This window comes from Mytilus edulis, chromosome 9 (genome assembly GCF_963676685.1).
Source record: "Mytilus edulis chromosome 9, xbMytEdul2.2, whole genome shotgun sequence".
NCBI classification, from domain to species: domain Eukaryota; kingdom Metazoa; phylum Mollusca; class Bivalvia; order Mytilida; family Mytilidae; genus Mytilus; species Mytilus edulis.
In genome coordinates, this window is record NC_092352.1 from 57,818,349 (window position 1) to 57,832,917 (window position 14,569).

General features: G+C 32.8%; 1 protein-coding gene and 1 long non-coding RNA gene across 2 annotated transcripts in view; both read right to left on the reverse strand.

The window, feature by feature from the left end:
- LOC139488628 (fucolectin-7-like) overlaps positions 1-14,569 on the reverse strand; it is a 69,390-nt gene that overhangs the window by 14,286 nt on the left and 40,535 nt on the right. The gene's annotated exons all lie outside the window — the stretch shown is intronic.
- On the reverse strand, positions 560-6,138 carry LOC139488627 (uncharacterized). Its single transcript, XR_011656054.1, has 3 exons — positions 5,359-6,138; positions 4,655-4,732; positions 560-3,326 (listed from the first exon to the last, which is right to left on the reverse strand). It is a non-coding gene; the product is annotated as an uncharacterized lncRNA (long non-coding RNA).

Sequence of the window (14,569 nt, forward strand, 5' to 3'; positions counted from 1 at the left end):
CAAATGTATAATTTGTCAGTAACATTGAAGACTGTATTTTTAAGATGAAACTTAAACAATAATCCAACATGTCACTCATTTGCAAAGCTCAATACCATTTTGTAAATATGACTTTACCTATATGTAAAGAATGGCAATGCATCTGAATTTATATAAGAACTTGAAGAGTTAGAATCTAAGACATACAAAAAACACAAACACCAGATATAAACTATAGGACAAGGCTATCTCTATGCGTGATTTGGATTTTGACAATGGCAGCAATATACAATACAGGAGATAACAAAGTCTTTTGGACAAAGCATAACCATACAAAACAATTTCTAGCATTTTCTTATTGTCATCCTGTCTTGGGCATAGTTATTTCCATCACTTCTAATCGGGTCAGAATAATAAAAAAAAAAATTTTGAGTTATCTCCCTTTGTATATACTTCAATAAAAGAAACAAAGTATCTAACAAATTAATTTTATTCAGATACTGACAAATTATGTTTATCTCCCTTTGTATATACTTCAATAAAAGAAACAAAGTATCTAACAAATTAATTTTATTCAGATACTGACAAATTAGAGTTATTTTGGTGATAAATTAAAATAAAATGTCAAAAAGTTTGTTATACAATTTTAAAAACATTTAAAACAAATAAAAAAACACTTTTGTTTAAAAAAAGTCAAGTTCTACATCATAGAACCTCATCAAATTCAAACTAATTAATAAAATAATGGTTATTGACAAATCAACATGCTTACTTGTATAAATTATTTAAGAATCATAACAATTGGGTAATAACAAATAGCAAACATAGGCACCTTTAAATTTCAAGTTTGGCATCATAAAAATATTAATGAATAATCTCCGCTGCTAGCATTATTTGTCAATTTTAAAAACTTCAAAAAGCAAAAAACAAAAAACATAATATTATTTACATGATTAACATAATTCGTAAATTCACAAGAGTGCACACACTGAAATGTCTCGCCTTCTTTACTTATTGATATTATGTTGATAGTCCTAAGTATAAAGCTTTATTAAAAACTGTCACATAAACTTAACATTAACCAAGATAACTAAACAAAGAGCAATGAACCATGAAAATGAGGTCAAGGTCAGATGAACCATGCCAGGCAGACATGTACAGCTAACAATGCTTCCATACAACAAATATAGTTGACCTATTACTTATAGTTTTAAAAAAAATAGACCAAAACACAAGAACTTAACACTGAGCAATGAACCGTGAAAATGAGGTCGAGGTCAAATAAAACCTGCACGACTGACATATAGATCATAAAATATTTCCATACACCAAATATAGTTGACCTATGGCATATAGTATTAGATAAAAAGACCAAAACTCAAAAACTTAACTTTGACCACTCAACCATGAAAATGAGGTCAAGGTCAGATGACATCTGCCCGCTAGACATGTACACCTTACAATCATTCCATACAACAAATATAGTAGATCTATTGCATAAAGTATGAGAAAAACAGACCAAAACACAAAAACTCAACTATAACCACTGAACCATGAAAATGAGGTCAAGGTCAGATGACACCTGCCAGTTGGACATGTACACCTTACAGTCCTTCCATACACCAAATATACTAGCCCTATTGCTTATAGTATCTGAGATATTGACTTGACCACCAAAACTTAACCTTGTTCACTGATCCATGAAATGAGGTCATGGTCAAGTGAAAACCGTCTGACGGGCATGAGGACCTTGCAAGGTACGCACGTACGAAATATAATTATTCTATTACTTATAATAAGAGAGAATTCAACATTACAAAAAATCTGAACTTTTTTTTCAAGTGGTCACTGAACCATGAAAATGAGGTCAAGGACATTTGACATGTGACTGACGGAAATTTCGTAACATGAGGCATCTATATACAAAGTATGAAGCATCCAGGTCTTCCACCTTCTAAAATATTAAGCTTTTAAAAAGTTAGCTAACGCCGCCGCCGGATCACTATCCCTATGTCGAGCTTTCTGCAACAAAAGTTGCAGGCTCGACAAAAAAAACATCCTACTGCTCGAACATTGATTAAAATTTCATTCCAAATGCTGTATGCAAGAATTAAAATAATAAGGTGTAATGTAATACTTCAAATATGTACAATTGAATAAAATAGCACACAAATAAACTTTTATCAACAAAATTATGTAATGTCAAGCAAAAAATTATCAATATTGAATGTACTTGGACAATTGAAGAAAATAATAAGTTTATATGTTTATAAATATATTTGGTGTTTTGACTGTCTCCTGATTAGTTAAAAGTTTTAGTTTTATTTTCAATTTTTTTTGTTAACAAATTTTATGAAGTCAACATGTGCATGATGTGTGTACTTTGTTTTTATTTATATAAATAAAATAAAAAAATTCTTTGAGCCTTATTTTTGATAGAAATTTATTTATAATGAATGGCAATAACTTATTTTGATTTTATTGAACCATAAAATTAATTTTCAACTATTTACATTTTACATAATCCTCTTCGCAGATTATCTAATGTGAAGATTCAAAAAGTTATCTCCCTTTGACCAAGCGATTATAAATAATGTGAAATCTTACAGGAAAAATCTTGACAGCAAATACAAGACACTGAAATGAGCCACACCCAAATTATTATTCAGCATTTAATCAATTAGAAAAGGCAACAGAAAGTTTAAGTAAAAAGAAATATGTAGCTTAACCAAACACAATAACATAATCTGATGTCACCAATATGCTGCACTTGTAAATAATTTTAATAGAAAATGCAAATGTTGAAATAAAAGAGCAGTAATTCATTTTTTTACTTTAAAAAATAATGAAATTCAATAAACCAAACCACTTCATTTTAAGGGTTCCCCCCTTAAACTGAAAACTGTCAACTATAATTCAAAAGTAAACATGACGGTATTTTTGTTCTTGCAAATTCCAAAAGTGTACCTTTGAATTGGTCCTTATTAAAATTTAAAGAAATTTTTATTGATATCTCTCAATTTTTTGTCATATGCCCTTAAGTAAAAACCCATGCAAGTTCTGTACATTTCTTGTGACAAGGCCTCTCTGATTTACTTGGACCTCAGCTCTTTGCCTTGTGCATTCAGCTGTCTCTGGTATTTACAGTCTAGTAAATGACTTTAGTTTATCCATGTTAGATTTAAAATCTTGTGACAGTCAAATCCCAGTTGTGATCAGGCGAGTTTATTTACAGAATCACTGTCCCAACTTGACATTAAATCAATTTGCATGGCCTTTCTAAGTTTGTCCTTTTCTGACACTGGCAGTTTCTTGGCTTAAAGGGCCTTAGCTCTATTTTGTAGCTTCTGTAATAAAGTAATAAAAAAAAGTTTAATTTTATTAAATTGACAAGTGATATATATGTGACAAAAGCAATAATTTTCTGCATGCAATTATTCTATCTTAATGCATTTGTAATCAAAATCATATATTTAAAAGATATTCTAATGAGTGACCCAAAAATATCTTGTGGAATAACTCTATAAAAAGAATAGCCAGAAGTTGTGATAAATTTTCTATTTTCAGTGGACCATGAAATTGGGGTCAAAACCATTAATTTATCCTTAGAAGGATCATAACATAAGGCACATGTGTATTTATTTTTTAGTTGATTGGTCGTTAACATCATTAACAACTATCCTGACCAAAAACTTTTACCAAAACTTGAACCTAAAGCAGAACAGATGAAAGAATAAACAAACAAAAGCATGGATCATTAAACATAAACCCCTTCTACTATTGTGCGCTGGCATAACAATTTATTGCAACTAATCTATTACACATTGTGATTTATTTATCAACATCAAAAAAATTATTGATTTGTATCAGTTTAGTTTTTCAATTATATTTTAAAACTAACTCCTTCTATCATTGTTTGGTCTTATTCACGGTGTAGAATATATACAACTTTTATAATTTGATGTGTGATCCCCTCAGGGGTTCAGGCTTATATTTTGGCAAGTGTTTGATGTGTCTATGGGCACTATGGAGGTCTAAAATTAAGTAGCACCCCCTTTTTTTCCCTAGGGAGATTGATATTGGAATAGCTCATTATTGAGTTTGTTGTCTTTATCAATTTCAATGTAAATCACAATATCAGGTACAGCATTTTTTTTTTTCTTTTGACATATAAGAAGTATTTGTAAATAGTATTAAAATACAATCAGCTGTATACAATATAACCAAAACAAAAATCTGAGACTGGATTACTGCCCTTTTATCTATTTATTATTTGATCTATAAAATAATATTTAATCAATAGAAATGTGAAAATTTCAAACAAGATTTAAGTTAGTCATTGTTTGATTTGGCTAATTCTACTAAATACACAATTATTTTGATTTTTGTTGTTGTTTTTTTTTTCCTGCAATTATTTTGTAACACTCTAATAAAAATGAGTATGAATTCAATCCTCCATGACTCTATTCATGCTATTTGTTAGATGTCTCTACTCTCATTGGCAACCACACTTCATCTCCTTATAAATTAATTTTTGCAGGCCTCAACTAACAGTATTTTCCATAAAATATATAAAACAATAAAAAGCTAGTACAATCATGACAATGAGTACTATTAATTTATCCCAAGACTTGGTCTGGTCATGTCAAATTAATGTAATCACCAAATAGCTTACTTCAAAATAGAACCAGCTGCTGTTTTACATGTCCAGACTAGATTGTTTATGCCTATAAGCATCACAAACAGCTGCTTACTGCAAAATAAAACATAAAAAGTTCCTAAAATAAATGTGTATTGCCAGGAGATAATTAGTTGAATTTAAACATTCATATTATATTTGTTAAACTTGGTCTAAGGAAAGGGTGTACAGGATTCCCAATACTCAATATATATATATATACATGTATGTCTAGCGGGACGGCTGCAGCGCAGGCGATTTGGTGTCACGATATCACAGTAGCATGGGTTCGAATCCCGGCGAAGGAAGAACCAAAAATTTGTGAAAGCAAATTTACAGATCTAACATTGTTGGGTTGATGGTTAGACGAGTTGTATATATATTTTACAATGTTTGGCTATTTGAAACATTATGATCACATGTATATTTGTATATATATTCTGACAGACATTTCAACATACATGTAATATACATAAGGTATATTTATAGATTTTAACAAGGCTAAGTAAGTATATAAGCTGATAATACTAAAAAGGCATACATGTAACTCTATCTTTTATCAAAGACAATGGCACGTCTCTATTTGAATTACATGAATTACAATGTACATTTTGTACATTTATATCTTTTGAAAGATTTTTCAAATCATAAATTCAGAAAATGTAGACAATATACATGATATATATATATACAATATATACCTTTATATGTGAAGGAACATGAATGGCTGTTGTATTCCCTTATCTTTGAGCATCTGTTTCTGCTTGAAATCGATTCTCTGTAACAATTGGTGCAATTCTTCAATTTTTTCACTGTCATCAAGATTTCTGTTTGGGAATCCATCATCTTCTTCATTAGCTAAGTAAAATAAAAACTTTTTGAGAGAATGTAAATATTCAGCATGATGTTCATACAAAATGATATTAAGTTTAAATTCTTTTATATAAATGCCTTTTAAACTTGAGTCGCTGAACTGTAGTAACATGTATATAAACAGCATGTAAAGGTTTGAAATGTTTCCAAAAAAATACTCAATAATCATAATATAAATGAAGGAAGTATGGTAACCTACATGTATGTATCATTTGTTTGGCTAGTAATTGGATCAACATCAGTTGGTCTTTAGCGGATAGCATTTATTTTGGAAACATACCACATTGTTAACTTTAATCTAATTAATCTTCAGATACAACATGTACAATGTACATATACATGTATCTTAGTTTTCTCGTTTGAATTGTTTTACATTGTCATATCGGGGCCTTTGCAGTATGGGCTATGCTCATTGTTGAAGGCTGTACAGTGACCTATAGTTGTTAATGTCTGTGTCATTTTGGTCTCTTGCGGACAGCTGTCTCATTGGCAATCATACCACATCTTCTTTTAATATATCAATAAGCATTTGAATCACAGGCACTTGTTTCTATCAATTGGAAGACCCACTATCAACGTATATTTTTCGAGAAGGTACCCAACTAATTTGTTCACCTCTCCGCTTAAAACAATTATTTCTGGTAAATATATACGTTAATAGTGGATAGAAACAAGTGCCTGTGATCATGGTGATTTGAATTTATACCAATATCAAGGGTACAACTCGTAGTGTCACCTGCGTAAGTAAGGTACATGTACTTATAGAACAAGTCAATTATCCAATAATCTTAAAAACTATAGCACAGTTTGTAATTATTCCGTGACAATAAACAATTATTGGGTTTGCACGACACCTTGACCATGTCCCCTACTTTTTATAATGTTTTGGGAATAAAATATATTGGGCATGCATATCATAAATTGATTGTGTAAGGTTGTGTAATATATAATGATCTACATTAAAGTAATGCGGTTACCAAATCGAAAATAATGTTGAATTTGAAGTGTGTTCTTCGGATTTGAAAATCCCGCAACATGACGACTAATCATTGCTATAATAGACAACACTCGAGACAACCGAAAGGTTCACGGTCGCACTAAATACCAATAATATGTTATTAAGCCAAATAAAATAATGTATCTTAATTGATAGATTGATATGATGCGTATATAATATAATTGTTTAAAGGATGTGAATAACAGAATAAATGACAGACACATGATCTCCAGAAATTAACTAGTAAAGATAATAAAGTATTTTCCTGGTCTACTTTTTGGTCTTAACTTACACTGTTATTATATTAACAACATTACAAAAAAACGCGGGACATGACCAGATAATAATATAATTTTTCATACGTACAAATCAAGTTGATCGAGTTACCTGGACTCATAATATTCACATATTAGTATAACCCTTAATATATATTTCTCAAATTATTGCTTTAATAGTGAGCATAGGTACTTGGGTACAGGACATTTTTTTTACCCTACCCTTTTTTCCAAACTCTGTTATATTTTCGTTTTCTTTTATTTATTTTTTTCGCGTCTGTCTGTACGTGTCATTAGAACATAAATACACTACAAATTACTTGGTTTTGCTATTTACTATCAATTCCAAGTTTACTATCCACAGCGGTCACGGATATATTACTAAAGAGAGTGAATTTTAAAATAGAAAACGAAAAAATAACGGATATTGGAAAAAAGGGGAGGGTAAAAAAAATGGTGACATCCCATTAGTCTGACAACCATTATTCCGACAGCCCAATACTCCGACAACACACTATTCTGACAGCCCATTACTCCAACAGCCCATTATTACGACAACCCATTACTCCGACAGCCCATTCCGACCATATGCGTTTTTCTTAGTGTATGGATACATTTTCTCTAAAAAAAAACCCGACTCTGCTCTCTGATATTTGTGGTTGTCCGTTTTGATTAAAATTATTTTTTGCATGCGGACATTAATTTTGTCTCAGTATATTGGAGTTGATACACATGATTATAGCAACTGCTCAGTCCTTAACCTCGCCCCTCTTTCGTTTTACGTGTCAAGTTACTTTATTTATCTTTATATTTCGTTGTTTGTGTGTCTACTATCAGTCTGTGCTGTTCTAGCTTGCTATTTCTTGCTTGTGTGTCTTGATCTACCTTCTTTTCACTAGATCTTCGAATCCCCCTTTTCGCGGATCAGGGGAGTGAGGTTCCCCCACTACGAACTACATAAATAAATAATATATCGGAGTTGGAAAACACTACCCGCCCTCTTTGGTCGCAACACTTTCTCTCCTTGTATCACTCATCTGAGTTTTATTTAAATTTATTTTGTTGCAGAAATAATGGGATAAAGTAGCGTCAGTCAAAATAAGAAAAACATAGAGACAAATACGTACCCAGAACTTAAAAAATAAGAAGACAAATAGGACGAAATATGTGGCAGCTAGTGCTCAGAAAAGATGAGCAATTCCAATCATGATCAATCATGAATACGGTATCATGTTCGGGAATGTGAATCCACGAAATACGGAGACAGTACATAGCACTTCTAATAGCAATCGTTCAGACATAATCCGAGAGATGACACTCAATATTTTGTTGAGAGACCGATTTTGTATCCTAAGATTATTTTAAATTCTAGAAAGATATGCCTCTTTTTTAACCAAGAGATGCAGGACTGATGATTTATTACTTATTACGAAAAACAAATATGACGGACATGAATATTTCGGCAATTTCTATCTAAATATGCATAAGGAAAAGTGATATCGGGTCAGTGACTGTTTATGTCATAGATATATACAGTCAACGCATTTTGACTGCTCAAGTAGAACGAGTGCAGTATAAAAGACAATAACAAACTAGTAGAATAAGACAATGTATGACATTCTTGTCCTTGTGTCTTTGTCAAATTGTTTAATTGTAAAAACTTAGTAATATGTGTTTTGTGGGAAACTTATTTTTCATTTAAAAATTGGTTTCAAGAAGAAACATATTTAGATATCATTGATTTTAAGAAAGGTAATTTATATGAAGAATTGAAAATGCTAAATACTCAAAAAATCGTTTTGTACAGCTGATAAAGTTTAGGATGAGCGTCATTTTTCACTTCATTATAATTTGAGGGAGGAATTCTTTCGCCATATTTCTAGCACATGTCAGAACTTTAAAACGTTAGACAAATATGATTAATTTCGAAGTGAACACAAGAAAACTTTACTATAGTGGAGAAAAAAATGAGGATCATATCGTTAGTTCTTTTGAATAATGTAGTACATGTCTGGATACTGACTGTTAATTGATATTAATACGTAATTTTTTTTTATATTTTGTCTTAGCTCCGATTGTGACTGAGGCTTATAGTGCTATAAATATAATTATATCATATTAGTATTGTAATGTCTTAATGTTGACACAATCATTAGACCGCCGCTTCGAAAAAGTGCGGGTATACTGTTTTTTATCGGACCACAGATGAATTATCACGTTGTGATTGGTTAAACGCCGTCACGTGGTGACCCCTACGAGACCGTATGGGGTTAGTAAGTTTCATATGGGGTTCATGACGCCGTAATGGCGACGTCATCTATTAATGTTGTTGTGTTTCATTGTTTAATTTTCAACAAAACGCCGCAGAAAAAGTCCAGCGTCCGATAAATTCGTTATACGGTTAACTACCGACCCCTACGGATCCATAGAGAGTGAATAAAATTCATAGGGGACTCGACCTCCGGCCTCACCCCCTATGGATTTTACTAACCCTCTATGGATCCGTATGGGGTCAGTAGCGAACCATATAACTTATAATCTCTGTCTGTCCGTCCGTCCAACCGTCCACCCGTCAGTTCACCGCCCGTCCCATAACTATTTTCGTTGCATCTTTTTCATGAACTACATCACAAGGATTTCTGAAAGGTTTATTGAAGTCAGTTATATCGTGTGATGCTTTTTCAAACTCATTACTCATTACATGACAGCCTAGTTGAAAACGTTTGTCACATTTTTCTCAGGTACTACAATACCATGATTTCTGATATTTAGCTTCAAGGTTTATATAAGTCAGTTATACTGCAGTGTAATGCTTTTTCAGATTCACAACTCAAAAACTTTCTATCTACCGAAATCTTTGGGCAGGGTATCATCAGTAGCTCGCGTCATCAATGGTTGTTCTTGATTTACATAGATCCTTTAATTTGGAAAATAAAATATTATTTTCTGTTTATTCTATATACAGATTTCGAATTGAGAATTAACATAGAAAGTATACGAACTACCTTAGCCTTGTATTATATATATACGGAGTTATTTCTTAAAATATGTTATTACAAAATCAAACGTAATAATACAGACAGACACATTTTATTTTACCCTGATATCCTGATACTTGACTTGATAAGTGTCGGAATTATAGGTTGTCGGAGTATTGGACCTTCGCAGCAATAGGTTGTCGGACTATTGGGTTTTCAGACTAATTGGTTGTCGGACCAATGGGCTGTCGGACTAATGGGCTGTCGGAATAATGGCGTGTTACCAAAAAAATAAAGTTCCGATGATAGTAAGACCCTTATTAAGTAGATACAAATCCTTGATTCATGACAGTGATATATGCATTAGAAACTGTATACAGAAATATACAGGATATTGACGTCTAAATGAACTTAATGTTACCTCAGTTACTGACTCCATGTTGACATTATTGTGTAATGTTGGTGTTAAATGAGATAGGTGTTGAAATTCTTCGTCGAATAACTGAATTTGGTGTGTCGCTATCTACTGGTCCTCCACATGCCCCGGGCAAATCCAGACCCGCTAACCGGGCATTCTTTTGCTTCTGACCGAGAAGACTTTCAGAAGGACTGTATAGACGAATCTTTAATTGTTTTAGAACCTTCATCAGACCCCGAGTCTTGCATGGAGATGGAAACTGATAGACTTAAGTACTGGTACATTGTATTAACGATTTCACTACGAGGAATATCATCATCTTCAGAATGTGAGAGACAAGCAAATCCGCCAGACGACATATCCAGACAGACTTAGTCAATGATGCAAATAATATTCTTGTAGACTTGTAGCCAGACTGGTATATATATAAGCAGACTGGTGGACGTGTAGGACATGAAGGCAAACTGTTAGAAACGTAACCTGGCGGGTAAACATGTATATCGACTTGTAAACACGGAGACAGACTGCATGACGGACACATAGAGACCGCGGTTAAAACGTAGTGACTTGTGGACACAGTCAGACTGTTGAAAATCATATGGACAGACTAGGGGGCTATAAGAAAGACTTGTGAAAGTAAAAACAGACTAGTGGATGATTGAAAAACGGGTGAACATGTAGACAGACTTGTGCAAATGTAAATTGACAAAAAATATTTGTCAGCCTAAAAATCTAATTCTAACTCTATTGGGTTTGATTTTCAGACTTATATGAATACGAAATCTATATTCTTTTGGGAATGTATTATGTTGTAGGGCAAGCTAGGGTAACAGTTATCAAAGCCCCCCCCCCCCCCCTTTCAAATATTTGGCCAGAAGAATGATTGAATAGGGGAATTATTCCATTTGCACAACATTTAACAACGCATATCCCTCCTAAACGATTTTTTTTATTAATCTTCATTTTGTCGGATTAGAAATGTTCTATGATCTCAGTTATGATTTAAGTATAAACTAAAGGACACTTTTTTACTTGGTTGTGCTATAATGGATTTAGTATTACCATTTTTTTCAGTTAAGAACAAAAATGAAAATAATGGATTATTTAAGGTTCTCTCATTAAAATATTCAACATAATAATTCTTTATTTGCAAAACAAACAAAAAACAATTTTGATTATGGCAAATACATAAACAAAACAAACATAATGAAAAATTGTAAAGTTAAATTAAGTGTAATATTTCCAAAATAAATTCAACATCATGTCAGCTCATCGGGTCAATTTAATTAGCCGGCTATCGTTGCCTTTACCAATTATTTCACACCACATTTTACACCAGTTTAACAAATAATTCATACTTTAATACTGATTCAGAAGCGTTGCCTATGTGGTTTATTTATTATAAAAGTTGTAGGTCACTGGGTCATTATCAAACACTACAGGAAATTAAACAATGTACCCATTTGTCTTTGGTATACACGTCTATATACTATACTGAGTAATATAAGTTCAGCAGCGCATATTTAATATATTTCAACAAAAAAACAATACATATTGTCTGTGTGTGTGTTATAAGTATGCAAGTGATCTAATTATTACAGGAAAGAAATGGAACCATAATGCGTGATTTTCTTTACTTGAAAATGGAAAAACTTGACAGAAATTAAGATAGATTTGACTTGAATGTATCTGTTGTTTAACTTTTTTGTAAAGCAGTATATTTTGAATTTGTTAATAGTATATATAATGCGACGTAGGTAAAGATTTTTCTTTATAAAATATTATCATTTCCAATTTTGATGAAAACACATTATGTGGTCAAGAGGATAGCGTTGAAAAACTAAAAAAATGTTTGCACTTCGCCATTTTTTAAGTTAAATGGTCAGTTTCATTTGGCCTTATTAACATTTTTTTAGTCGAGCGTCACTGATGAGTCTTTTGTAGACGAAATACCCGTCGTCGTAAATGTAAAATTTCAATCCTGGTATTTATGATGAGTTTATTTACCATATTTACAAATATCGTTCTATTAAATATACCAACCGAGCTATACACTAGCTGTTGGCGCTTTTAATCTTGGTTGCAGTATTGAAAATAAATTGTAAAAATGAAACAATGTTACTTTTCTTATAAGAGGATTTACATATTCAGCTTCTTTTTTTTTTAGAGTGAATGGCAATATATTTGGTTTTTTTTTTAAAACAAATACATGACAGGGTGCTGCCTGACCTAAAGTGAGGGGTATCTCCAGTCAGTTAGTATATAATCAATAAAAAAAATTCCCACACACGGGGGACCCGGGCCCGCCCCCCCCCCCAAAAAAAGGAACCGCCTATACCAACCGAACTATACACTAGCTGTTGGCGATTTTAATCTTGGTGTTATTTAACATTTGCAGCTATTGAGAATAAATTGTAAAAATGAAACAATATTACTTTTCTTAAAAGAGGATTTACGTATTCAGCTTCGTTTTTCGAGTGAATGCCAATATATATATATATTTTTTAACAAATACAGGACATGGTGCTGCCTGACCTAAAGTGGGGGGTCTCTCAAGTCAGTGAATCCTTATATAGTATACAATCAATAACAAAAAATCCCACAAAAGGGGGACCCTCCCCCCCCCCCCCCCCAACTGGATCCGCCTATACCAACCGAGCTAAACACTAGCTGTCGGCGCTTTTAATCTTGGTGTTATTTAACATTTGCAGCTATTGAGAATAAGTAAAAGAGACAACGACTCAAAAACAAGCAGACGATAGACAAAGGCAATTGGGTCTTCAACGCGGCGAGAATTCCACGCAAAATACGGATATAACAGAAAATGTTCTATAATTGCCGATCCGACACATGTATTGTAACTATCCATATGCATGCACCCATCGATTCAATCGAAAAACTCGACGTACGACCTTCGACAATAAACCAACACATGCGAAATGTATATATATACGTAACAATTTATAAAATGCCCCGATGTGACACTATGTGAAACAATAGCCTAGAGTTTTTACATACAAGAACAAAACAAAAAACCCAATTTGACAGAAAGCAACCATCGCATCCCTGAAAAATAACTTTCAATTCAGAAACTCAAATTTATTACGATCTTAGAAATCTTAGAATTCATGGCTATAAAGCTGAAGAGAAATGTTTAAGCAAACTGAGCACTATGAGGTTTTGATTTTTTATAAGTATCAACTGCAATTTCAAGCTTATTTTATGACCTCACTTTCATCGAAGGGTATATTAATTTATCGCCTACAGGTTCGTTCGTCTACCCGTTCGTCTGTTCGTCAAGCTATTGATTGGTTTGTCTGGCTATCACCTCGTACAGTTTTTGAGTTGCAACTGAAACATTTTAAGTCAAATATCCTCAAAATTCAAGGCAGTTGGATACATTTTATTATAAAATGCAGAGAGAGATCATGGTTTGTCCTGCTTCCTCTTCCGACATTTTTTCAACTATAAATTTATAGTTTTAATTAATATTTCAGAGGTTGCCTGAACATACAATTGAGATGTTCATGCATGTATTCCTATATATGCATCTTAATTTTTGTCAAATATTCTTAAATGCCAGGAAGTTGAACCTTAACAATTATGTATATAACCAGCATCTAGAGCTACTCCTACAATTTTTTAAGCAACGACCTTGATATCTTGTAGGATGCAGAGGCGTATCAAAGGAATGCGGTAGCAGGTGCCCCCCCTTTTTTGTTTGTTATTGATTATAAAGAGAAGCACTGAAACATGACTGGCACAGGCTCCCTTTTCGGCAGTACTGAGACCCACTTATGAAAATTTCTAGTTCCGCAACTGGGATGTTTATACGCATAATAGTGATGTGCAAGTCCATATTTAGTCTTAGATACATGATTTGTTTTATTAGTTGTTGGTGGCTTTGAACTAGCTGTCAGTTAACTGCGAGTACTTTGAGATATGTTCCTATAGTGTCTTTTTGTTGGGGGATGTACAAGTACCCGGCCACGTCCACTTGTAGTTTTGTCATCTGATGAGTTAAGCCATTTTCAACCGATTTTAATAGTTCGTTCTTGTGTTGTACTGTTATACTATTGTCCCATGTTAAGTGGGGTTGGGATCCCGCTAACAGGTTTAACCCCGCCACATAATATAAGAATGTGCCTGTCCCAAGTCAGGAGCCTGTAATTCAGTGGTTGTCGTTTGTTTATGTGTTACATACTAGTATTTTTTTTTCGTTCAATTTTTTATATAAATACGGCCGTTATTTTTCTCTTTTGAATGGTTTTACATTGTCATTTCGTGGCCTTGTATAGCTGACTATGCGGTATTGGCCTATCTTATATTGTTAAGCCCGTAGGGTAACCTATAATTATTAATGTCTGTGTC